Genomic DNA, 26063 nt, shown 5'->3' with positions numbered 1-26063 from the left:
GTTTTGTTTGAGAAACAGAATTCCTGCGTGATGGCTAGTAGGGTATCTTAAGTTCTCGCAGTGAAAAAGTTCTACACTGAAAATAATTACGGATGCTGCTATTGCTGATGTGCATGTGAAGAATAAGAAGAGATGGTTTCTTGTTTTTGTAACCAGAAGTTTGCCTTCATAATATTTCCAGTGGTGTTGCATTTTGTTATTAGTGTTATGCAGTGCATCATTTTAATTTAGGACGAAGTGCTTTGAGTACGGTACATAGTCATAAATCTGTTCCAGCAGTGCTACATAAACATCCCATTATCATCCTCTCCATTCCATCACCATCACCACCCTTTTCACTCTGCATCATGAACCCTTCTTCTGCAGCCCTGGATATGCTCTCGACCCCTCCATCAAATATAATCCTTGGCTGTGACAAAATTGTCTCTGTTTTATAGACCTAAGCTTTTGGGCAGCAATTACTTTAGGCCAGATATCCTGAGGATTGTTATTGTTGTTGCACCATGATGGGATCTCTCAGGAACTGTCAGAACTGTTTTTGTTCTCCTTAATGAAATTGCTTTTTTAAATTCCCCTTTTTGCTTCCTCTCATTTTTTGTTTCTTCATTTTGTCATTTTAGATATTTTAGGAATAAGGATGCCTTTTGTGTTTTTTTTCACCATATCAATACTCTGTCTTTCTGTTATAAATTTTTGTCTATAAATCAAATTTTGATCATTTTTTCTGGTGGTGACATTGCCAAATTTAGTTTATTTTGTTAGGCATTTACAAAACAGATCAAAAGACATAAGTCATTAAAACTGAGACTACTATTATAGAAGAAAACAATTTGAGTAACATAGTTGTTAAAAACTGATCAGAGAGAGATATGACTTACCGGTAATTTATATTTAAGATTTTACATAAAGTAAAAAATCTAAACAAAAAGAGAAAAATCCAAGACAAAAATTAAGAAAGAAAAGCAAAGTTAAATGTCTATGGAGATTCTCAATCATCCAGGTCATAGTTACTCAAAGATGCTTTTTCACGAGCCAACTGGATTTTTTTTGTTTTTGAAGACATTTCGCTTCTCATCCAAGAAGCTTCTTCAGCTCTCCACCATCCAATCAGAACTGAAGAAGCTTCTTAGATGAGAAGCGAAACGTCTTCAACGAAAAACAAGAAAGTTCAGTTACCTTGTGAAAAAAAGTATCTTTGGGAAAAGCAAAGTTACCGTATATACTTGAGTATAAGCCGACTCGAGTATAAGCCGAGACCCCCAATTTCACCCCCAAAAACTGGAAAAAGTTATTGACTCGAGTATAAGCCGATCCGCCGTTCTGCAAGCCTCTGCCGCCAGCAGAGGCTCGATCCGCCATTTTGCAAGCCTGAATACACAGGAATACCCTGTGTGGCCGCGGCTCGTCGGCAGGTCTCCGTTCCTCCTGCCGACCTTTGGGGAGGTTTGGGCGCCTCCCCAAACCTCCCCAAACCTCGGCAGGTCTCCGTTCCTCCTGCCGACCTTTGGGGAGGTTTGGGCGCCTCCCCAAACCTCCCCAAACCTCGGCAGGTCTCCGTTCCTCCTGCCGACCTTTGGGGAGGTTTGGGCGCCTCCCCAAACCTCGGCAGGTCTCCGTTCCTCCTGCCGACCTTTGGGGAGGTTTGGGCGCCTCCCCAAACCTCTGCAGGTCTCCGTTCCTCCGCGCAGACCTGCCGACCTTTGGGGAGGTTTGGGCGCCTCCCCAAACCTCGGCAGGTCTCCGTTCCTCCTGCCGACCTTTGGGGAGGTTTGGGCGCCTCCCCAAACCTCCCCAAACCTCGGCAGGTCTCCGTTCCTCCTGCCGACCTTTGGGGAGGTTTGGGCGCCTCCCCAAACCTCCCCAAACCTCGGCAGGTCTCCGTTCCTCCTGCCGACCTTTGGGGAGGTTTGGGCGCCTCCCCAAACCTCGGCAGGTCTCCGTTCCTCCTGCCGACCTTTGGGGAGGTTTGGGCGCCTCCCCAAACCTCCCCAAACCTCGGCAGGTCTCCGTTCCTCCTGCCGACCTTTGGGGAGGTTTGGGCGCCTCCCCAAACCTCGGCAGGTCTCCGTTCCTCCTGCCGACCTTTGGGGAGGTTTGGGCGCCTCCCCAAACCTCGGCAGGTCTCCGTTCTTCCTGCCGACCTTTGGGGAGGTTTGGGCGCCTCCCCAAACCTCGGCAGGTCTCCGTTCCTCCGCGCAGACCTGCCGACCTTTGGGGAGGTTTGGGCGCCTCCCCAAACGTCCCCAAACCTCGGCAGGTCTCCGTTCCTGTTTGGGGAGGTTTGGGCGCCTCCCCAAACCTCCCCAAACCTCGGCAGGTCTCCGTTCCTCCGCGCAGACCTGCCGACGTTTGGGGAGGTTTGGGGAGGCGCCCAAACCTCCCCAAAGGTCGGCAGGAAGAACGGAGACCTGCCGAGGTTTGGGGAGGTTTGGGGAGGCGCCCAAACCTCCCCAAAGGTCGGCAGGTCTGCGCGGAGGAACGGAGACCTGCCGAGGTTTGGGGAGGTTTGGGGAGGCGCCCAAACCTCCCCAAACAGGAACGGAGACCTGCCGAGGTTTGGGGACGTTTGGGGAGGCGCCCAAACCTCCCCAAAGGTCGGCAGGTCTGCGCGGAGGAACGGAGACCTGCCAAGGTTTGGGGAGGTTTGGGGAGGCGCCCAAACCTCCCCAAACAGGAACGGAGACCTGCCGAGGTTTGGGGACGTTTGGGGAGGCGCCCAAACCTCCCCAAAGGTCGGCAGGTCTGCGCGGAGGAACGGAGACCTGCCGAGGTTTGGGGAGGCGCCCAAACCTCCCCAAACAGGAACGGAGACCTGCCGAGGTTTGGGGACGTTTGGGGAGGCGCCCAAACCTCCCCAAAGGTCGGCAGGTCTGCGCGGAGGAACGGAGACCTGCCGAGGTTTGGGGAGGTTTGGGGAGGCGCCCAAACCTCCCCAAACAGGAACGGAGACCTGCCGAGGTTTGGGGACGTTTGGGGAGGCGCCCAAACCTCCCCAAAGGTCGGCAGGTCTGCGCGGAGGAACGGAGACCTGCCGAGGTTTGGGGAGGTTTGGGGAGGCGCCCAAACCTCCCCAAACAGGAACGGAGACCTGCCGAGGTTTGGGGAGGTTTGGGGAGGCGCCCAAACCTCCCCAAACGTCAGCAGGTCTGCGCGGAGGAACGGAGACCTGCCGAGGTTTGGGGAGGTTTGGGGAGGCGCCCAAACCTCCCCAAACAGGAACGGAGACCTGCCGAGGTTTGGGGAGGTTTGGGGAGGCGCCCAAACCTCCCCAAACGTCGGCAGGTCTGCGCGGAGGAACGGAGACCTGCCGAGGTTTGGGGAGGTTTGGGGAGGCGCCCAAACCTCCCCAAACAGGAACGGAGACCTGCCGAGGTTTGGGGACGTTTGGGGAGGCGCCCAAACCTCCCCAAAGGTCGGCAGGTCTGCGCGGAGGAACGGAGACCTGCCGAGGTTTGGGGAGGCGCCCAAACCTCCCCAAAGGTCGGCAGGAGGAACGGAGACCTGCCGAGGTTTGGGGAGGTTTGGGGAGGCGCCCAAACCTCCCCAAAGGTCGGCAGGAGGAACGGAGACCTGCCGAGGTTTGGGGAGGTTTGGGGAGGCGCCCAAACCTCCCCAAAGGTCGGCAGGAGGAACGGAGACCTGCCGAGGTTTGGGGAGGCGCCCAAACCTCCCCAAAGGTCGGCAGGAGGAACGGAGACCTGCCGAGGTTTGGGGAGGCGCCCAAACCTCCCCAAAGGTCGGCAGGAGGAACGGAGACCTGCCGAGGTTTGGGGAGGCGCCCAAACCTCCCCAAAGGTCGGCAGGAGGAACGGAGACCTGCCGAGGTTTGGGGAGGTTTGGGGAGGCGCCCAAACCTCCCCAAACGTCGGCAGGTCTGCGCGGAGGAACGGAGACCTGCCGAGGTTTGGGGAGGCGCCCAAACCTCCCCAAACGTCGGCAAGTCTCCGTTCCTCCGCGCCCTGCCTGCCTGCTTCTTTCCGCTGCGGAAAGAAGCAGGCAGGCAAGGCGCGGAGTTTGGGGAGGTGCGCGCGCACCTCCCCAAACCTCCCCAAACTTCGGCAGGTCTCGGACGGCGGTGGCTTGGGAGAGGTGCGGGCGATCCCGGAAGCACCAAAGCCTCGGCCGCGCACAAGTCCTCGGTAAGTTTTTTTGTTGACTGGAGTATAAGCCGAAGTGGAATTTTTCAGCCCAAAAAGTGGGCTGAAAAATTCGGCTTATACTCAAGTATATACGGTATGAAATATAATAATTTCCAACCTCTTCAGTAGATACTGTTATTAACAAACCTATCATTTCTCTTCCCTCTTAACTCTTCCAGAAATCTCTTCATCCCCTTATTTAATTCTCATCTGTTTGAATCATTAAATACATACTGTACATCATTTTATTGTTTTCTTCTTTTAGCAAAATGTTTATAGAAGATTTCCATTCTTTTAAAAATATTTTTTTCTCTCCCTTTTGCCATTTCTATGTTCTGACATTTTTATGATCCACTCTTCCACTGTCGGAATTTCAATACTCTTCCATTTTTGTGCATATAATAATCTTGTTATTATTAATATATACAAACTTAGTCTTTCATGAGTCTTTTCTGATTTGGGATCCATAAATCTCAATAAAAATTTATGGGGTTTTGGCAATATTAATCTTTAAAATTCTTAAGGTCTTTGTATGTATTTGTATCCAACATTTCATAGCTTTTTCACAAGTCCACAATGCATTGTAAAATGTCTTATGTTTTTCACATTTCCCGCACTGACTTAATCTACCTTTATACATTTTTAATAATTTTCCTGGCATCATGTACCAATGAAAACATTTTATGTAAAATATTTTCACAAAATATAACCCAATGTAAATTGTATTTATCCACATTTTTTGCTGTGTATCCTTCTACATACTATAGCCAAAATTGCTAGCCCATTTTATAAGTGTTTAACTTGTTCTTCTTCAGTTTCAAAAGTAAATAAAAGTTTATACATTTTTGCAAATGCATAATTATCATTTGTACAATACTCACTTACAAATTCCATTGTAGATTTTCAATTCAATTACATGTATATATTAAATCATTCTTTTAATTATGTATATGAAAACAATATCCCTCTGCAGTCAGTTGTTCTCTTGACTTAAATTTAAGTTCTCCATCTTTCTTCATTAGTAAATCCTGATACATCTCTCATTTCTCTCTCTCTCTTCTGTTCCTCGTTTTTAAAATATTTCCAGTGCTAAGATCAATAAAAGTATTTTCAGGCACAGCCTGGATTTGTATTTGTATGGCATTTCTCACATAATGATTTTTAAAATCCACCTTAATTTTTACTTTATTGTGCCATAAACATTCATGCCAATTAAACCTCAGGTTGCATCCTTTCAGTTCTAGCATTCTTCTATTTCTCAGCAATACCCAATCTTTCATCCAAACTAAACTGTTGGCTGCAAAATACAGTTTAATGTCAGGTAAGCCTAGTTCTCCTCTATCTTTTGCATCCTGCAGTATTTCATATTGAAACATTGGTTTCTTCCCTTACCACACAAATAAAATTTTTGCCATTGTTTAAATGGTGCCTCACTTTTAAAAAACTGGTATTGTTTGAAATAAAAACACATCATTCTAGCCAATACATTCATTTTTATGACAGAAATTCTACCAAGCAATGATTCTGCATTTCCCCCAATCTTAAATGCAGTTTTGTAGAAGCTTAATTTGTTGTTTTTCTTTCCGGGGAACATTTTAATTTGTCTCCCTTGATCTATGTTTCTGCTGATTTTTTTTTGCATATTTTGCCCTCTGTTGTTTTTTTTAGTTTGGAATTCTATAATATAAATTGAGTTCTCAAAAATAGAATACTTGCATCCTAAAATGTCCTTATTTTTGTTTCTTTACTCGGATTGTTTTTGAAGAATTCCTTCAATTATTTTTACAGTTCTCAGTAATTGATTTTTCTGTAATACAGTTTCCTTTAATCTCCATCTATATGTTTTTTATTTTTTTCTGGCATAACAATCTGAGCATGTTTTTATAATATCTCTACTTGGCTAGTTTATATAGATTGCTTCTTTGAGATTCATAACATATCTAAAAAAGAACTATGTCTTTAAGAAAAGTATACGTGTACAGATGGTCCTCAACTTACAACCACAATTGAGCCCAAAATTTCTGTTGTTAAGTGAAACATTTGTTAAGTGAGTTTTGCCCCATTTTATGACCTTTCTTGCCACAGTTGTTAAGTGAATCACTGAAGTTGATAAGCTAATAACCCAGTTGTTAAGTGAATCTGGCTTCCCCATTGACTTTGCCTGTGAGAAGGTCATAAAAGGTGGTCACATGACCTTGGGACACAGCAACAGTCATAAACATGAATCAGTTGCCAAGCATCTGAATTTTGATCACATGGGGATGCTACAAAGGTAACTGTGAAAAACGGTCCTAAGTCACACTTTTCAGTGCTGTGGTAACTGAATGGTCACTAAATGAACTGTTGTAAGTTGAGGACAAGCTGTATATTTCCTGGAATTTTTGTTTACCGATCTCCAAATAGGCACAGTCACTTAAACCGCCCTTTTTGCCACTCAGAAGCATTTAGGGCTGTTTGCAGCATCCCACGGTCATTTTATTGTTGTTCAGCAAAACTATACCCATAGCAGACCATGCTTAATGACAGTGGTGGTCACGTTACAATGATGGCGGTTGCTTTACAGCCTTCAAAAAAATAGTTATTTAATCTGGTCAGTCAGGTGGGTGATCCGATTGATGATCAGCATGAGTTACTACCATGATGGGCAGGCTCCCTTAGGGTCGCTACTCTATCTGCATTCTAGATTTGGATGACTCTAGTCCTGTGGCATCTAATTCTTGCTGGGCTTGTCTCTTGATCTTTCCGTTGCCACAACTCCTCACTGTAATTGTAGTTTTTCATATCTTACTCTTTAACAGATAAACTTTCCCAATTCCTCCAACATTTTTGTAAAGTGTCTTGAATAATTCATTGTTCCATCTATTGATGTTCTGTCAAAGTTTCCCTTCCTGATGTAATCACTTCTGTAGTTTTTGGTGAAAGGAGAAATTGTAAAAAGCAGGGGGAGAAAAAGACTCACAATTAGCAATTTTATTCTCAAATATTATATATTTATGGTATTCCAAAACATTTTGTAATTCCCTGTTTCATTTTTCTATCAGTACTGTTGTGCTTCTGTTTGTCAAAGCCAGTCAACCCTTTTTTTTGTGTGTCAACAATCCAAAACAACACTTATTTTCTCCCAAAGGTATGCCTGTTTATTTATTATGTCTCCTTTTACTTGTTTCGGACGCGGTGGCTCAGTGGGTTAGGACGCTGAGCTTGTCGATCAGAAGGTCGGCAGTTTGGCGGGTCGAATCCCGAGTGCCGCGTAGCAGAGTGAGCGCCTGTTACTCGTCCCAGCTTCTGCCAACCTAGCAGTTCGAAAGCACGTAAAAATGCAAGTAGAAAAATAGGGACCACTACGGTGGGAAGGTAACAGCGTTCCGTGCACCTTTGGTGTCTAGTCATGCCGGCCACATGACCACGGAGACGTCCTCGGACAAGCGCTGGCTCTTCGGCTTTGAAACGGAGATGAGCACCGGCCCCTAGAGTCGGAAACGACTAGCACGCATGTGCGGGGGAACCTTTACCTTTACCTTTACCTTTACTTGTTTAATTAGCAGAAGTCTCAAATTCAGCTGGTAAATTAGTCTGTTTTTAACTTGCTTAATCCAAGGTCTCAGAGAGTTTTCCCATTTTAAATTTCTTCCTTACTATTTTTAGCTCTTGACTTTTTATTTCTTTTGTTGGGCTAAAGACTGGGATTAGCCTCTCTGTTGAATCAAAGGACTCTCTTGCCAATAGGTGGCAAAACACAAAAAGTGCTTAAATAGACCCGGTGAGTGCAAATGTCTTTTAAAATCTCCAACTGAGGTTTGTAGCTTGGTCTTTCCCACAGCTCCTGGTGCTATGTATGAGAGGTACCGGAAGCATTCCTTTGGATGTTGCTAGCCTTTTCTCAAGGAGCAGCCTTCCGAAGCACAGACAGGCATTTTCTCCAGGGAAGCGCCATTTGCTCAGGTGTGAAACTCAGTCGCTGGCTAGATGCTAGCCAACATTCTGTTGGAGGTCCCAAGAGAGAAAGAGGTGACTTAAGATACTGTTCATTATTGAAGAGAAACCTAGAGCACTGCTGGAAAATGATATGGAGCAAAATCTGGAGCATACGTTAGACCAGGGGTAGGCAACCTTGGCTCTTTTATGACTCATGGACTTCAACTCTCAGAATTCCTGAGCCAGCACAGTTAGACAGAGCTGCTATTAAGAGTTACTTTGTAAAGCATTTCTCCCTCCTTATTGCATGCGTGGATTGACACCTAGTGGCATTGTTTAAAGTGACCGGGCTCTCCTGGATAGATCAGGCTTGGAGGTTTATCTGCAAGGCTGCTCAGATAAATATGATGGACATCAGTCAGACAGAATTGCTTACATCTGCTCCCAGTTGAATACCAGTTGTGGGGCAGGACCTATAGGATAACTAGAGTATAGTCTTGCTTAGTTATTTGGGAGAAGTTTGAACCGGTTGAATCTGATGAAGCGGCCAGTTCTCACAATTGTAAACTTGGTTATCTGTGTACTAGATCAATGCCTTCTGGCCGACTAAGGCCTCCAGGGAGGTGATATGTGGTTGAGTTTTTGCAGAGGTACATTTTTTTTGAGAGAGGGCCATCCCACCATCCCTTAAAGAGGTGATGGTTCACCCTCTCCTCAAGTAGCTATTGCTAGACTGAACCAGACTGAACAGCTTTTACCTTTTTACGGAATGTAGTTAAAAAGATTCCAGAATATCTAGAAGAAACAGATTATCTAGACTCTTTCAGCCTGGTTTCAGGCTTTGATATGGGACCAAAACAATATTAGTTGTAGGAGGCCTTTCTGCTACTACTTCTTGTGCACCAGTTGTACCTGTCACTGGACCAAGAGACTCAGCTCATAGCCATTGATACCCTCGTCGCCTCCCATATGGATTATTGTCATGCACTCTACATAGGGCTGCCCTTAAACAGCACCCAGAAGTTAAGCTGGTTTCAGAATGGTGGCTGTGCAGGCACGTTCTAGTGCTCCTTCTATCAACACACATTCCATCTCTACTCTGTGAGTTGCATTGGCTACCAGAACATTTCCAGGTTCACTTCAAGGTAGTAGTGATTCCCTATAGAACCTTTCATAGCACGGGACTGGGTTATTTGAACGATTGCCCCTCCTCAGTTGCATTTATCCAGCAGGAGAGGCGTAATCTAGGTCCTGTCTACTAGGAAATACTTTCTGCTAGGTTCAGGAAAAAAAGCCTTTTCTGTTGTGGCACCTGTCCTTTGGAATATCCTTTTCTCAAGAGAGCAGATGGGCCCCAACACTATTGGCCTTTTGCAAGGCCTTAAACGTGTGGCTTTGTGACTGGGCTTGGAAAACCGGGTGTGCAGTAGAGCCTTTGCAGTGCTTATGTTGACTGTTGTTTGATTTTATAACTTGGCTGGGGATTGTGTTATATTGTTTTCTTATGTGGTTTTCTATGCTTTTTATATTATATTAATATTACTTTTAATGGTTGTAAGTAGCCCAGGGCCATGTACAGATAGTCCTTACAGCCATTCATTTAATGGTTACAACAGCGCTGAAAAAGCTGACCTACAACCTGTCCTCACGCTTATGACAATTGCAGCATCCCCATGGTCATAAGATCAAAATTTGGGCACTTTGCGACCAGCATATATTTACAACAGTTGCAGTGTCCCAGGATCACATAATCACCGTTCACATCCTTCCCAAGGGACTTCCGACAAGGAAAGCCAGTGTGGGAAAGGCAGATTTGCTTAACAACGGCAAAGAGTCTCAGCAAAAAGTTGTAAAATTAGGTGCAACTCACTTAGTGACTACATCATTTAGCGAGGGATGTTCCATTTGTAAGTCAAGGACTTTGAGGTGGCTTTGAGATAAGCAGTGATATCAATTGAAATAATATACAAACACTGGTTTAAAAATCTACTGAAATGTATCTATTAACACTAAAAATACATTTATTTAATTCTCTGTAAATAAATGCCAATATACTTATTTTTGCTTGTTTGCTCCACAATTTTCCTGCATGGGATCAGGACGTCCTGCAGTGAGTATCTCTCTCCTAATCAGTATAGAGGCTAACTGGAGAAAGTTTTGACAGTGCTTCCGGTTGGGGAAAAGAAACATTTCCTTTCAGAGTTTTGGCCCTGCCTTGCTGCATAGTACACACTTACTCTACCTAGAATTAACAGCCAATATTCTCCCTTCTGTTTTTCTCCCCAGTCCTTTCTTTTTACTGTCCATTTCATGATTCAGTCTTGCCACGGCCACCAAGCAAATAAGGAGCATTTTGCTGTTCAGTGGTATATCAGAAGACCACTCCAATATCTGGGGCTGAGGACTAGCTCTGTTGGTGCTCTAGTGTGCTTTTTTGTTTACTTGACATGTTAACCTCAAAATAGACAATACTGTGGCTACGCAAGCTGCACAATTCTTAGAACTACTAGAACTCCTATTGCTACTCCCTTAGGGACCTAGATGGCCAAGCATCACAAAGGATCGGTTTAGTAGTTCCAGGTCCCCTGTTTTCCTTTCCACCCTGTGCCAACTTCTGATCTCCTCAGTTCAGGAGGAGCTAATTTCTCCGATCAGCTCACATTTTTCCTGCAAGAGGAGCATGGAAATCTTTATAGATTTACCCAATGGAATAGGACAGAGTTCCTCTCTTATTATCAATTGTGACATTTTAATTCACACTGCCCTAGGTTATCTCAACCACCTGTAGTGGGTGGCCTACCTCGATAGCACTGGTTTTGGAGAGCATAATAAAAATAAATCGGAGAAGAACAGTTTAGTATGGGACTCACGTGTCCATAGCTTTGACATAAAGTATGAGGCTGAAGAAGTGGATCATATCGTCAACCTGGAGAATCCAGCAGGCATTCAGATAGCTGAGGCAGTTCCTAAAGACTACCTGAGAAGGTGGGGGCTGTTAAACACTCCCCCCCCCGAATTCTAATAGAACATGACAGCAATTATAAATAGCAGAATAGAATTGGTCACTTCTCAAGAGATGATGGTGGCAGTTCACCTGATTAAGCCACATCAGTAACTGGGTCACATAAGAGTATATTCCAGGCTCTTTCTCCTTTATTCAAAACAACTCTTAAAGCTTTGGATTGTGACATCCTGTTTCAGGTCCTTGCCGCTCATTGCCCTGCATTCAGACCACCACCTTGACTCATGGAAATATGTTAGGAACTCTCTTCTTTTAGCCTTTTTGATTGCTTGGGTCTCTAAATGATTCCTGCTGGCAGATTGCAAACTACTCAAGTAAAAGATAGCTAAAAAAATTTCTAACTCCAAGTTTTAATTACCCTCTATTAAAATATTTGTCTTATCACCACTGGTTATCTTTTCAAGATGGCAATAAAGACTCTTTGAGTTATTGTTCTGTTTTCCTTTTACCTACCTTGCATAGGACAAATTGTTTCCAAGCCACAAAAATCTTAGAATGTACAATTTCAGTGCCATGAGGTTTTGTTATTAATCTGGTAACTGGCCCAGTAATGAAATGGGCTGCTCCGTTGCCTCTGCTACAAAACCCTTGGCTGGCTCATTTGGATGAATTCATAAGCTATAGTTAAAAATAGTGTTTGAGGATCCTACCAAATTAGCAACCAACAACCCTTGCACCTGACAGTTAGAGCAGGGGTGCCACCTCCAGCTGTGTATGTGAACGACTTCAGGCTGTTGCTCAAGATTCAGAATGGAATGGAGCCATATCGGTAGGCTTAATTTCAGGAAGGCTTAATTCATGTGAAATACCAGATGATTTGCCTACAGCTATTGTCCGTCTGTGCTGCAAGATCTGATCCAACTTTGCTTGCGGGTTGATAGGAGCCTGGAATGGTGATAAAGTCCTGCTTTGTTCCATCAAGAAACGTTTAGGCCAGAAATGTTGCCTTTGTGAGCCCCTGGAAGAGAAACATTATTGTCTTACGAAGAACCCATGCAGATTCGGAGAGCCCGATTTCATTTGTCTCTGAAGAAAGCTGAACCACAGACAGGTTGTCTATGCCTCTACCTCAGAGGCTAGGTCTCTTGCCTCCACATATTCATTGAAGCAATATTGCCATTCCTCTTGCCTGGGAAGCAGCACTACCCAGTCTAGATGAATTTCCCATGCTAGAAAAGGACATAGTGTCTGGCAAGCCCAAGCTATAGATTAGTTTCCAAGCCAAGACCTTGTAGTAAGTATGACTGCAGGTTTGTGGCCAGAGGAACATTGATTTAGGAGCAATCATCAGTTTCAATGACTGTACTAAAGCAGACATGTCAAAAACAAGGCCTGGGTGTGTGTGTGGATCCGGCCCGCAAAGTGGTTTCATGTGGCCTGTGAAGCCATCCTGGAAACAGTGAGGGAACGGCCCCTGCTGCCTTGGCCCTGGCCCAGCCCAGCTGGGAGCCAATGTACAATTTCATGATGGTTATCTATGCTGAAACACATTCAGTCTTAGCTTCACAAGGCCATCTGGAAACAGCGAGGGACCGGCCCCTGCCGCGTCGGTATTGTCCCCTGGGCACACGCTGGGGAGGTATCACCCTTTGTGCGGAATGAAGAGATGCACCATCGCCTGGAAGTGGCCAGCACATGGCCCTGCCTACTTTGGACAGGCTAGGGGCTGGGCAGCGTTGCACTTCTCTTCAGATTCGTGCCACCTGGCTCAGCATCTCAGCACTGTGAGGAAAGTGCCCTGCTGCCTGCCAAAACTGGGCAGGTTGGGGGCTGGGCAGCATTGCGCAGGTAACATCGACTCTCACGCTGCTCATGGCATCCCCTCCCCCAGAGCCCACCAAGCCGCATATGTGAAGTAGGTGAGGGCCATGTGCTAGCCACTTTCAGGCAATTGTGCATTTGTTCATTCCTCACTAATGATGACACTTCCCTAGCTGCATTTCTTGCCTGTTTTTCTTCCTCCCTCACCTCAAATATTTTCCCACCATTCTGTAGTAAGGAAGGAAGGAAAGGAAGGAAGGAAAGGAAGGAAGGAGAGGGAGGGTCTGAGGGAACTCCTGCCTTAGTCCTGCCCTGCTGCCCTTTAACCATCCCCTTGCCCCCTCCTGGCCTATCCTGGGGGGTCTCCCATCCTATTGCTTTGGATACAAAGCCAGGTCTCCTCACATGGAGAGGGATCCTCCCTCTTGACTTTGCCCTCATACCCATCATGAGCAACCTGGCTAAAGAGAACAAGCACAGCAGCAGCAGCAGCCTTGAGGAGGAGGTAACTGCAGCTGGGCGCCCCCTTGGGAAAGTGGGGCTGGGCTTAGTGCTGTGGGTGCTTGATGGTTGGGCTGGGCATTTGACCTCCACGCCACTGTCCGCCTCCCCACCTCCCGCATGACCTGAGAGGAACAATGAGGCTCCTCCAGTGGACCATGCCTTGGCACTTGCCCTGGTCCATCTCCTTCTGCCAGAGACCCTCAGATCTGTCCCACTCCTGCCCAGGTTCCCATAGGCACCCTTGACACGAACAATGTAAAGCTGGCCATGCCCACCCAGTAGGCCACATGTACTCCAGCCACGCCCACCCAGTAGACGATGCCCACCCTGGCCACCCCCCCCCCCGAGTGCAACCACAATGCTGATGCGGCCCTCAATGAAATTGAGTTTGACATCCCTGTACTAGAGACTCATTGTATTCCTCAATGCCCAGTCATATTCCTCTTGTGGTTAAAACCATTGACACGAGGCCATAGTTGTCTATAAGAGTGGAATGGGTTACATACCCAGTCTGGATACTTTTGACTGACCATACAGAGCAGTCTGGACACTCCTTCTACCTTAAAATCCTCCCGTTTCGATCTGGGTCTGCCTTTTTTGCCGGATTTGCTTAACAACCACTATGCGCCTTAATTACCCTAGCACGGTTTTGTTCGCCCTCAGGGGGGCCCCCCATCCTGGGTGCGACCCGCCTCACTTTCCACTCTGCCTCTTGATGAAGGGCCCTATTGTTGGGACCCTGAGAGATGGCTGGGCAGAGGCAGGGGCCTCCGGCATAAATTTAATAAGAGGCCCCTGGTTACTTTTTTAGTCAAATTTTTTGTGGGGTTAGGGAGGGGGGAGGGTCGTGGTTGGTTGGAAATGGGGGGTAACCCACCAACTGTTGTTCAGGCCAGGTTCAGGACTGATCTCGGGGGGGAGGAGCCGGGGTTGGCTGTCCCCGGAGCTTGGGAGCGGGTCGTGAGACTACCTATTCCCACGACGTTAGGGAATGGCAGCAGGTGTACGAACAGAGGGCCGCATCGACATCCGGGAGGGCATCTCCGCTATTTACAAGCGGTGAGACGCTCCGATCCTCTGCTTTCGCCCCGAGGTCCCGGGAGCGAGGATGTGCAGCCACCTGAGCTCCGGCTGGTGTACTTGAATGCCAGGTCCGTCGTTAATAAGGCTCCTCTCATCCGGGATCTGGTTGAGGGTGAGCATGCGGACCTGGCTTGCATCACAGAGACTTGGTTGGGCCCAGAGGGTGGTATCCCTCTGGTTGATCTTTGCCCACCAGGTTTCCGGGTGCTACACCGGCCTCGGACTCAGGGTAGGGGCGGGGGAGTCGCTGTGGTTATGAGGGAGACCTTGTGTCCGCAGGAGGCCACCGTTCTCCAGATAGTCGGGTGTGAGTCTCTCCTACTGAGATGTGGTCCTAGGGCGCAGTTGGGCTTGCTGCTGGTGTACCTTTCGCCTAGTCGCGCAGCAGCAGCCGTGCCTGAGCTTCTCGATATCCTCTCGGGGCTGGTGATTGAGTTCCCCAAACCTATGGTTTTGGGTGACTTCAATCTACCATCCCTGGGAGGATCATCTGAGTTAGCTCGGGAGTTCATGGCTTCCATGACGGCCATGGACCTGACGCAAGTAATTATGCACCAACTCATGTGGGAGGCCACACCCTTGATTTGGTGTTTCTATCTGGACGGTGGTTAGATGATCTTGGTGGGGGCTCCCCAATTGTTACGCCCCTGTCATGGACCGATCATCATCTCCTGCGGCTGGTCTTCCGTTTTGCCACTCCCTGCCGTGGGTGTGTTGAGCCAACTAGATGGTTCCGCCCCAGGCGCTTAATGGACCCTGAAAGGTTCCAGGCAGCGCTGGGGTCCCCACCTGCCTCCTTTGCTCACAGCTCGATGGATGCCTTAGTGGAAGCCTGGGAAAGGGCAGCCATGGAGGCACTTGACCGAGTTGTACCCTTGCGGCCCCTGACCCGGTGCAGATCCCAGCGGGCTCCATGGTTCTCCGCGGAGCTCCAGGAGATGAAGCGTTGGAGATGGGGCCTAGAGAGCTGTTGGAGGTCCAGCCGATCTGAATCCGACCGATTGCGACTAAGAACCTGTATTAGGTCTTATCTCGCAGCGGTAAGGGTGGCGAGGTCTAATCACTTCGCTACCCTTATCGCGTCCGCAGATAATCGCCCGGCCGCCCTGTTTAGGGTGACCCGCTCCCTCCTTAATCAGGAGTTGAGGGAGGAACCCTTGCAGGGCCGTGCCAAGGAGTTTGGTCAACATCTGTCGGACAAAATCGCTCGGATTCGGACCGGTTTGGACTCCGACTGGGCAGAGTCTGATGATCAGGACACGGGTGGTCTTGTCGATGTTATCTGGGAGGAGTTCGATCCTGTGACTCCGGAGGAAGTGGACAAGATTATGGGGAGGCTGAGCTCCACCACATGTTTATTGGACCCGTGCCCTTCCTGGCTGGTTTATGCGGCTCGGGAGGGGACATGAGGCTGGTTCCAGGCGGTTATATCTGCATCTTTGAGTGATGGCAGTTTCCCCGCCGTCTTGAAGGAGGCGGTGGTGAGACCTCTCCTCAAGAAGCCTGCCTTGGACCCAGCTGTGTTAAATAACTTTCGTCCGGTCTCCAACGTTCGCTTTCTTGCGAAGGTTGTTGAGAGTGTGGTGGCGCATCAGCTTCCTCTGGTTCTGGATGAAGCGGATTATCTAGACCCGTACCAATCGGGTTTCAGGCCCGGGTACAGCACGGAGACGGCATTGGTCGCTCTGGTGAATGATCTCTGGAGGGCCCGGGACAGGGGATATTCCTCTGTCCGAGTCCTATTAGACCTCTCAGCGGCTTTCGATACCATCGACCATGGTATCCTGCTGCGGCGTCTCAGGGGATTGGGAGTGGGAGGCACAGTTCTTCAGTGGTTCTCCTCCTATCTCCTGGGACGTTCGCAGTCGGTGTTAGCAGGGGGGCAGAGGTCGGCCGCGAGGCCTCTCGCTTGTGGAGTCCCTCAGGGGTCGGTCTTCTCGCCTCTCCTGTTCAACATCTATATGAAACCACTGGGTGAGATCATTCATGGTTTTGGAGTTGGGTATCATCAGTATGCTGATGATACCCAGCTTTTTATTTTGACTCCAAACCAACCCAGTGATGCCCTCGACGTGATGTCCCGTTGACTGGAGGCGGTTCGGGTCTGGATGGGGAGGAACAGGCTTCGATTCAACCATGACAAGACTGAGTGGCTGTGCGTACCGGCATCTTGGGATACTCAGAATATTCCATCTCTTTCTATGGGGGTTGAGTTATTACCCCCCGTAGATAGGGCTCGCAACTTGGGAGTCCTCCTAGATTCACAGCTCTCTTTAGAAGATCACATAGTAGCTGTGACTAGTGGGGCCTTCACCTAGGTTCGCCTGGTGCGCTAGTTGCGGCCCTATCTAGACCGGGATGCCCTACGTACGGTCACTCATGCGCTCGTGACCTCTCGTTTAGACTACTGCAACGCTCTCTACATGGGGCTGCCCTTGAGGACCACTCGGAGGCTCCAACTGGTACAGAATGCAGCCGCGAGAGTTGTGTTGGGAGTCTCCTGATACTCCCACGTTACACCTCTGCTCCGTGAGCTGCATTGGCTCCCAGTTGCCTTCCGGGTGAGATTCAAGGTGATGGTAATGGTCTTTAAAGCCCTACATGGCATGGGTCCGGAGTACCTTAGGGATCACCTGCTGCCGGCATCAACTTCCCTCTGCCCTGTGCGCTCCCACAGAGAGGGTCTCCTCGGTGCCACCGGTCAAAGAATGTCGTCTGGTGGCCCCCAGGGGGAGGTCCTCTGTGGGCGCGCTGGAATTGTGGAACCGTCTGCCAGTTGAGCTCCGGATGGCGCCCGACCTTCGCTCTTTCCGACGCGATCTGAAGACCTACTTGTTTGAACAAGCCGGCCTGGCCTGATGGGTGATGGGTTTGGATTTTAATATTGTTTTAATGTATTTTAATTCATTGTTGTTAGTTTCTGGGCACCTTGTTTAATCTCTTTTAATGTTTGTATTCTTGTATTTTTATATGTTTGCCCTGTTCACCGCCCTGAGTCCTTTGGGAGAATGGCGATATACAAATAAAATTATTATATTATTATTATCTTATTAAAAGGGACGCGGTGGCTCAGTGGGTTAGGACACTGAGCTTGTCGATCAGATGGTTGGCAGTTTGGCGGGTCGAATCCCGAGTGCCGCGTAGCAGAGTGAGCGCCTGTTACTTGTCCCAGCTTCTGCCAACCTAGCAGTTCGAAAGCACGCAAAAATGCAAGTAGAAAAATAGGGACCACTACGGTGGGAAGGTAACAGTGTTCCGTGCGCCTTTGGCATCTAGTGATGCTGGCCACATGACCACAGAGACGTCCTCAGACAAGCGCTGGCTCTTCGGCTTTGAAACGGAGATGAGCACCGGCCCCTAGAGTCGGAAACGACTAGCACGCATATGAGGGGGAACCTTTACCTTTACCTTTTACAGAGCAGTTAGAATTTTACCTCACCTCTGCCCCATACTTGTAGAGGGTTACGAAAATGACTTTGATGGAGGCATGTAACCTCTGTGCCAAAGCAACAGATAATGCTTGGAGATCTTTCAGACAGATGCTTTCTTAATTCACTGGAGTATAAGAAAGGGAAGGAGATACAACACAATCAGATTTGCAAGATTATTGTCAGCTCCACAGATCAAAAAATCAATTCCACAGGAAGGCTGCAGTCAAGTGAAAAAGTAAGTACACCTGGTTTTATATATCAGGACATCATAAAAATCATCTGGTCCTTAGCATTTCTTAAAAGTAAGTAGATACAACCTCAGATAAACAACAAAACATGAGATATCACAAGAGTTTTGGAAAACTGTCCTTTGGACAGGTGGGACCAATGTGGAGATACTTGGCCATAATGCACAGTGTCACTTTTGGCAGAAACAAAACACAGCATATCAGCAGAAACATCTCATACCAATCATCAAACACGGTGGTGGAGGGGGTGATGATTTGGGCTTCTTTTGAAGACACAGGATCTGAGCACCTTGTAGTCATTGAGTCGACTGTGAACTCCTCTGTATACCAAAATATTCTAGAGTCAAATGTGAGGCCATGTCTGACAGCTAAAGCTTGGCCGACATTGGGTCATGCAATACAACAATGATCTTAGGCACCCCAGCAAATCTGTAACGGAATGGCTGAAAAAGAAAAGTATCAAGGTGTTGCAATGGCCCAGTCAAAGTCCAGACCTCAACCCGATTGAAATTCTACGGTGGGACCTCAAGATTGCTGTGCATAAACAAATACCAACAAACCTCAATGAACTGAAGCAATGTTGTAAAGAAGAGTGGGCCAAAATTCCTCCAAAACAATGTGAGAGACTGATAAAGTCATACAGAAAACAATTACTTTAAGCGAAAAATGGTTCTTTACAAGCTCTTGAATCATAGGGTATACTTATTTTTTCGCACGTGGCTTTTCCATTTTGGCTTTCTTTTTGTAAAATAAATGATGACATGGTGTGATATGTCGTGCGTTGTTCATATGAGTTTGTATTAAGCTTTTTACATTAAAAAAACCCATCAAAATATTTCATTAAACATTCTTTACTAAAAGTACAGTAAGGACAACCACATACATTCATATTTTCTCTCTCGCTCCCTCCCTTTCTATCTCTCTCTCCCTTCCTCACTCTTTCTGCCCTTGGTCTGCCAGTCCTCTCCCCCACTCAGTTTGTTTGTTTGTTTGTTTGTTTGTTTGTGTGTGTGTGTGTGTGTGTGTGAGAGAGAGAGACAGAGACAGAGGAGCACTTGCGCTTCCCTTCTCTCTCTTTCTCCCTCTCCCTCTCTCTCTCTTTCTCTCCCTCTTTCTCTCCCTCTCTCTGATCTTCTGCTCACCTGGCAAGCTGGCTTCACACTGTTCTCGGATAAGCTGACACACATTCTTATTGGGCTGGCTGTCCTGCCTTGCTTTCTGCTGCTTCTTGTGGAGACGCAGCAAAGGCAGGAGCCCTGCCCAATAAGCTTGTCAGCTTCTCGGAGAACAGCGTGAGTTACACACACACACACACACACACACACACACACACACACACACACAGAGACACAAAATGACAGAGAGAGAGAGAGAGGCGCAAGTGCCTCTATCTGTGTCTCTGCAAACTGGGAGCCGCAGGAGAAGGCTGAAAGAGTCGCATGCGGCTCCAGAACCGCGGGTTGCCGTGGTCTACGTTATTAAAGAGACTGTAAAACAAATCAACTCTTTACCTTTAATTATAGTTTTTGAGCGGTCCATATGCTCTCTGTTCCCCCTCTATTAAGCTTTATAAGGGACACTTTAGTAGTGGGAACTGAGAGGAAAGATGGGAATTGCCTGCAGTGATTATGCACAGCTTACAGAGGTTCTTAGGTTTAGACTGATTCTACGTTTGCCCAAACTCATAATGCTTAGGTATGAATACAAAAGTGGTCCCTTGAGTAATCATGCTGCAATGTGCCACTTCTGACATTTGAAGATGGGAGATAGGCTATGGTTATACATGTTAATAACTATTGCTAACGTAAGTAAACATTTGTATAAACAGAATAGATTAATAAAGGAGAATATTTATAGCTCAGAGCTGAAATGTGGGGTACTTGGTGCTCTCTGAGCTTGGTTGTTTTCTTGCAGATGTTTCATTCCTCAGTGATGATGTTACCTAGTTTGGGTAATGAAACATCTGCAAGAAAACAACCAAGCTCAGAGAGCACCAACGTTCTCTCATAGAATTAATTGGTGGAATTGGAATAGGTCATGCTATTGTGTGATAAAATTCTTTGTTCCATTTCAACTGTTCAGCGAAAAATGGAAAATGAGCAGCATTAGTTGTTTTCTGTTCTTACTTTGTGTCCAAAATGTGTCATAAATTGAAGCCGCTTTTGCCCCTGAACTATGTTGACATCAAAAAGAAGCTGCACGGTATTGTAGTTATCTTGCCATTTGAGTTCATCATTAGCTTCATACTGTGTTAACCATAGTTCTTAATATTTATCCTTAATTAGAACTTTAATCTTTAGTTGCTTAAAGCAATGTATTATATTTCATGATTTATAATTAATTACGTACTGGAAACATTATTACTTTGGCTTTAGAGACCTTTTTTGACTTATTAAGCTTTATTTTCTTCTGTTTTCTTTATTATTTCTGAAATGTTTAATAAAATACATAAAATAATAAAAATGAGAGAAAAAATGAGCTTATAAATTTGATATAATGTAAAGCTTCCAGCAAATTTGGAAAAATTCCACAGTGGCCACAGGATTGGAAAAGATCAGTTTACATTCCAATTCCAAAGAAAGGCAGTGCCAAAGAATGTTCAAACTATCGCACCATTGCACTGATTTCTCATGCTAGTAAAGTTATGCTTAAAATCCTACAAGCTAGACTCCAGCAGTATGTGGATCGAGAACTACCAGAAATACAGGCAGGATTTCGAAGATCAAATTGCCAACATACACTGGCTCATGGAGAAAGCTAGAGAGTTCCAGAAAAACATCTACTTCTGCTTCATTGACTATGCTAAAGCCTTTGATTGTGTGGATCACAACAAACTGTGGCAAGTTCTTAAAGAGATGGGCGTACCAGACCATCTTATTTGTCTCTTGAGAAACTTATAGATGAACTTTTTGCTAGTCAGGTAACTAAGGTATGTAAGAAGCACATCACAATAGTAATGGGGGACTTTAATTACCCTGATCTCAACTGGGAGACAAACTCTGCACCAAGTGGAAGATCAAACAGATTCCTGTCAAACCTAGCAGACAACTTTCTCTCCCAAAAAGTAGAGAAGGGAACTAGGGGATTTAATTCTCACAAACAGATGAAATGATAGAAGGTGTCGAAGCCACAGGAACCTTGGGGGGAAGTGATCATGCAGTATTGGAATTCAATATTCTGGAGGCACAAGCAATAGAACACAGCCAAACTAGAGTCTTGGACTTTAAAAGAGCTAATTTCAATAAACTTAGACCATGGGAAGAATTCCATGGATGAGAATCCTAAAGGGGAAAACAACTCAAGAAGCTTGGGAAATTTTGAAAAGTGAGATAATAAAGGCCCAGTCTAGTACAATACCAACAAAGAAGAAAAATAACAGCCCTCAAAAGAAACCAGCATGGCTGCATAAAGAACTCTGATAAATTGAAAGATAAAAAGGACAAGTATAAGAATTGGAAAGAGGGGCACATAACTAAGTCAGAATATCAGCAAATAGCCCGTGCCTGCAAAAATGAAGTGAGGAAAGCTAAGGCCCAAAATGAACTAAGGCTTGCGACCAAAGTCAAAAATAACAAAAAAAGCTTCTTTCAACATATAAAAAACAAGAAAAAAGTTAAGGAAATGATTGGTCCATTAGTGGGGGAAAGTGGCAAGAAGGTGACAAGCAATAGGGAGAAAGCAGAACTATTTAATTCGTTTTTTGCATCTGTCTTTACACAAAGGGAAAAAACAGTCCAACCTACCCAAACCAGTGCCATAAAAAACAGAATAGAAACACAAGTTAAGATAGGCAAGAAAATGGTAAGTGAGCACCTGTCCAGCCTAGACGAGTTCAAATCACCAGGACCAGATGGATTACACCCCAAGGTTCTCAAGGAACTGGCAGACCCACTGAACTATATTTTTCAAAGATCCTGGAGCACTGGGGAACTACCAGAGGACTGGAAGAGAGCTGATGTAGTTCCCATCTTCAAAAAAGGGAAAAAATAGATCCAGGAAACTACAGACCTATCAGCCTGACCTCAATACCTGGGAAGATTCTGGAAAAGATAATCAAACAACAAATCAGCGAACACCTTCATGCAAACAAAGTCATCACTAAAAGTCAACATGGGTTTGTCAAAAACAGATCATGCCAGACAAATCTTATTACATTCTTTGACCAAGTGACAAAACTAGTGGACCAGAGGAATGCTGTAGATATAATTTACTTGGAGTTCAGTAAGGCATTTGATAAAGTAGATCATAACCTACTACTTGATAAGATAGAAAAATGTGGGTTAGATAGCATCACCACCAGATGGATTCGTAGCTGGCTGACAGGCCGTACTCAGCGTGTGGTCCTCAATGGAACTGCATCTACATGGAAGGAAGTGTGTAGTGGGGTGCCCCAGGGCTCTGTTCTGGGCCCAGTGCTCTTCAATATCTTCATTAACGATTTGGATGAGGGGATAGATGGGGAACTCATCAAATTTGCAGACGACACCAAGCTGGCAGGAATAGCCAATACTCCAGAAGATAGGCTTAAGATACAGAAGGATCTGGACAGACTCGAACACTGGGCACTATCTAACAAAATGAAATTCAATGGTGAAAAAAGTAAGGTTCTACATTTAGGCAGGAAAAATCAAATGCACAGGTATAGTATAGGTGGTACCTTGCTCAATAGTAATAACTGTGAGTGGGATCTCGGAGTCCTAGTAGACAATCACTTCAATATGAGCCAGCAGTGTGCTGCAGCTGCCAAAAAAGCCAACACAGTGCTGGGCTGCATTAACAGGGATAGAATCAAGATCAAGTGAAGTACTAATACCACTTTACAATGCTTTGGTAAGGCCACACCTGGAATACTGCATCCAGTTTTGGTCACCACGATGTAAAAAAGATGTCGAGACTCTAGAAAGGGTACAGAGAAGAGCAACAAAGATGATTAGGGGGCTGGAGGCTAAAACATATAGGGAATGGTTGCTGGAATTGGGTATGTGTAGTTTAACGAAGAGAAGAGTGAGGGGTGACATGATAGCAGTGTTCCAATATCTCGGGCTACCACAAAGAAGAGGGAGTCAAGCTATTCTCCAGAGCACCTGAAAGCAGGACAAGAAGCAACGGATGGAAACTAGTCAAGGAGAGAAGCGCCTGCCCTCTGGAACCAGCTGCCAGTGGAGCTGAAGACTGCCCCCGACCTCCGTTCATTCCGCCGGGGCCTGAAGACCTGGCTCTTTGAGCTCTCTGGCCCAGGCTGAGGATTAATTTATTTTAACTGGGGTTTTATTTGCACAGGGATAAGTTTAATCTTTTTTAAACTGGTTTTAACTTTTGTATTGTTGGTTTTTAATTCCCTGTAAACCGCCCTGAGTCCTCAGGGAAAGGGCGGTATATAAATGTAATAAAATAAAAAAATAAAAATAAAATAAACCTAGAACTAAGGAGAAACTTCCTGACAGTTAGAACAATTAACCAGTGGAACAACCTGCCTCCAGAGGTGGTGAATGCTCCAACACTGGAGGTTTTTAAGAAGAGACTGGACAGCCATTTGCCTGAAATGGTATAAGGTTTCCTGCCTGAGCAGGGGGTTGGACTAGATGACCTCCAAGGTCCCTTCCAACTACTACTTCTACTTCTTCTTCTTCTTCTTCTTCTTCTTCTTCTTCTTCTTCTTCTTCTTCTTCTTCTTTTTCTTCTTCTTCTTCTTCTTCTTCTTCTTCTTCTTCTTCTTCTTCTTCTTATTATTATTATTATTATTATTATTATTATTATTATATGTGGGCCAATAAGCAACAGTGAGAACTGGACACGGAACCGCTGATTGGTTCAAAATTGGGAAAGGAGTCCGGCAAGGCTGTATACTGTCACCCTGCCTATTTAACTTATATGCAGAGCACATCATGAGAAAGGCAGGACTAGATGAATGAAAAGTTGGAATTAAGATTGCCAGAAGAAATATCAACAACCTAAGATATGCAGATGATACCACTCTAATGGCAGAAAGTGAAGAAGAACTAAAGAGCCTCTTGTTCCGGGTGAAGAAGGAGAGTGCAAAGCTTGGGTTGAAACTTAACATTAAGAAAACCAAGAACATGGCATCCGGCTCTCTCAATTCCTAGAAAATAGTTGGGGAAGAAATGCAGGTAGTGACAAATTTTATTTTCCTGGGCTCCAAGATCACTGCAGATGGGGAGTGTAGTCAAGAAATTAAAAGACGCTTGCTCCTCGGGAGGAAAGCCATGGCAAATCTAGACAGCACACTAAAAAGCAGAGACATCACCCTGCCAACAAAAGTGCGTATAGTCAAGGCTGTGGTCTTCCAAGTTGCAATGTATGGCAGTGAAAGTTGGACCATATAAAAGGCTGAGCACCAAAAAATTGAGGCCTTTGAACTATGGTGCTGGAGAAGACTCCTGTGAGTCCCTTGGACTGCAAGGCGATCAAACTGGTCAACCTAGCGGACTGCTGATTGCTCTTTAGAGGGCCACATCCTGAAGCTAAAACTCAAATATTTTGGCCACCTAATGAGAAGGAAGGACTCGCTGGAGAAGAGCCTAATGCTGGGAAAGATTGAGGGCAATAGAAGAAGGGGACGACAGAGAATGAGGTGGTTGGATGGAGTCACTGAAGCAGTAGGCGTGAGCTTAAATGGACTCCAGAAGATGGTAGAAGACAGGAAGGGCTGGAGGAACATGGTCCATAGGGTCGCGATGGGTCGGACACGACTTTGCAGCTAACAACAAAGCTTCCATTAGTGGTTCACAAATATATTACTATTTTTTACTATACTTTCATTTTTAACTCTAAGGTTTTAAAAACCAAAAAAAATTAAAACAAATTTAATTTTTTAATATAAAGAGTATAAATAACGTTCAGTCCTGAGGCTCTTTCAGTTACCACACTAATTAAACTGGGCCAGCGTAAAAATCTTTTACCAAGACATTAATATGGCTAGAAATTTCTCTGTTGCTCCCAATTCTGTATAAGTGAACTTATCCCAAACTTGTCATGTTGTTGTTTTTTAAACCCAGAAATGTTATAAATTTGAGAGAAAATCATAAGACTAGAAGTTTTCTACTAGAGCCCTCTTCAGAAGAATTTATAATTATCTACCATGATTAACAAAGCTACTCTATCACAGCAAGATTCATTGCAAATAAAAATTAAAAATAGAAAACCACATTCAAGCCTCAGTTGAAAGTGACTAGGTCTCTTAAGTATTTGGTTCAGCTGTTTCCTACCATTGTTTCAAAAACTTTAATTGTAGCTGGAAATAAATGAAATTCCACAAACCCCCCTTCCAAGTTCTTTCATCTTTGAAATTTTACTTTTAGCTATTATAATATTGCTAGCACTGATTTGTGTTTGTATGTTTCATTGATGCATTATTAAAAATAAACAGGAAGAAGGAATAGCGTCATACTTTGTCATTACAGGTAGTCCTCATTTAATGAACATAATTGAGATTGATAGCTACAGTGCTAATCAAAGTGATTACTAAGTGTGCTTTCCAGCTAGAAAGAGACATTTTTTTTGATGTTTAGAAAAACGAACAACTTACTCTGTTGTCTGACAAAGAAGAGATTGCCTATAGCAGTGATGGCGAACCTTTTAGAGACCAAGTGCCCAAACTGCAACCCAAAACCCACTTATATGTCATCGGGTGCCGGGTGGGCGTGGCCCATTGGCTGGGCGTGGCTGCGGTGGTAACGGCAGACTGGGTGGGACTAAAAAGTTTAATCAATCAATTCCAACTTTGTGCGATCTTTTTTTTCCGGTGAGAAGTTGAAATTGATTGATTGAACCTCTTTTTTTTTTTTTGCACACGGCAGTGGAGGCCGAAATCAAAAAGGTTTTATAAAACTTAGCTGAAGGCCTAGTACTGGGGCGGTGGCATGTGTGCCCACAGAGAGGGCTCTGTGTGCCACCTGTGGCATGTGTGGCATAAGTTTGCCACCACGGGCCTATAGAAATA

General features: G+C 45.6%; 1 protein-coding gene across 1 annotated transcript in view; it reads left to right on the top strand.

Moving 5' to 3' along the window:
- CEP350 (centrosomal protein 350) overlaps positions 1 to 26063 on the top strand; it is a 129020-nt gene that overhangs the window by 9835 nt on the left and 93122 nt on the right. The window lies entirely within an intron of this gene.

This window comes from Vipera berus (assembly GCF_964194415.1).
Source record: "Vipera berus genome assembly, chromosome: 3".
In the NCBI taxonomy this organism is placed as follows: domain Eukaryota; kingdom Metazoa; phylum Chordata; class Lepidosauria; order Squamata; family Viperidae; genus Vipera; species Vipera berus.
This window is presented reverse-complemented; position numbering and strand designations above follow the sequence as displayed.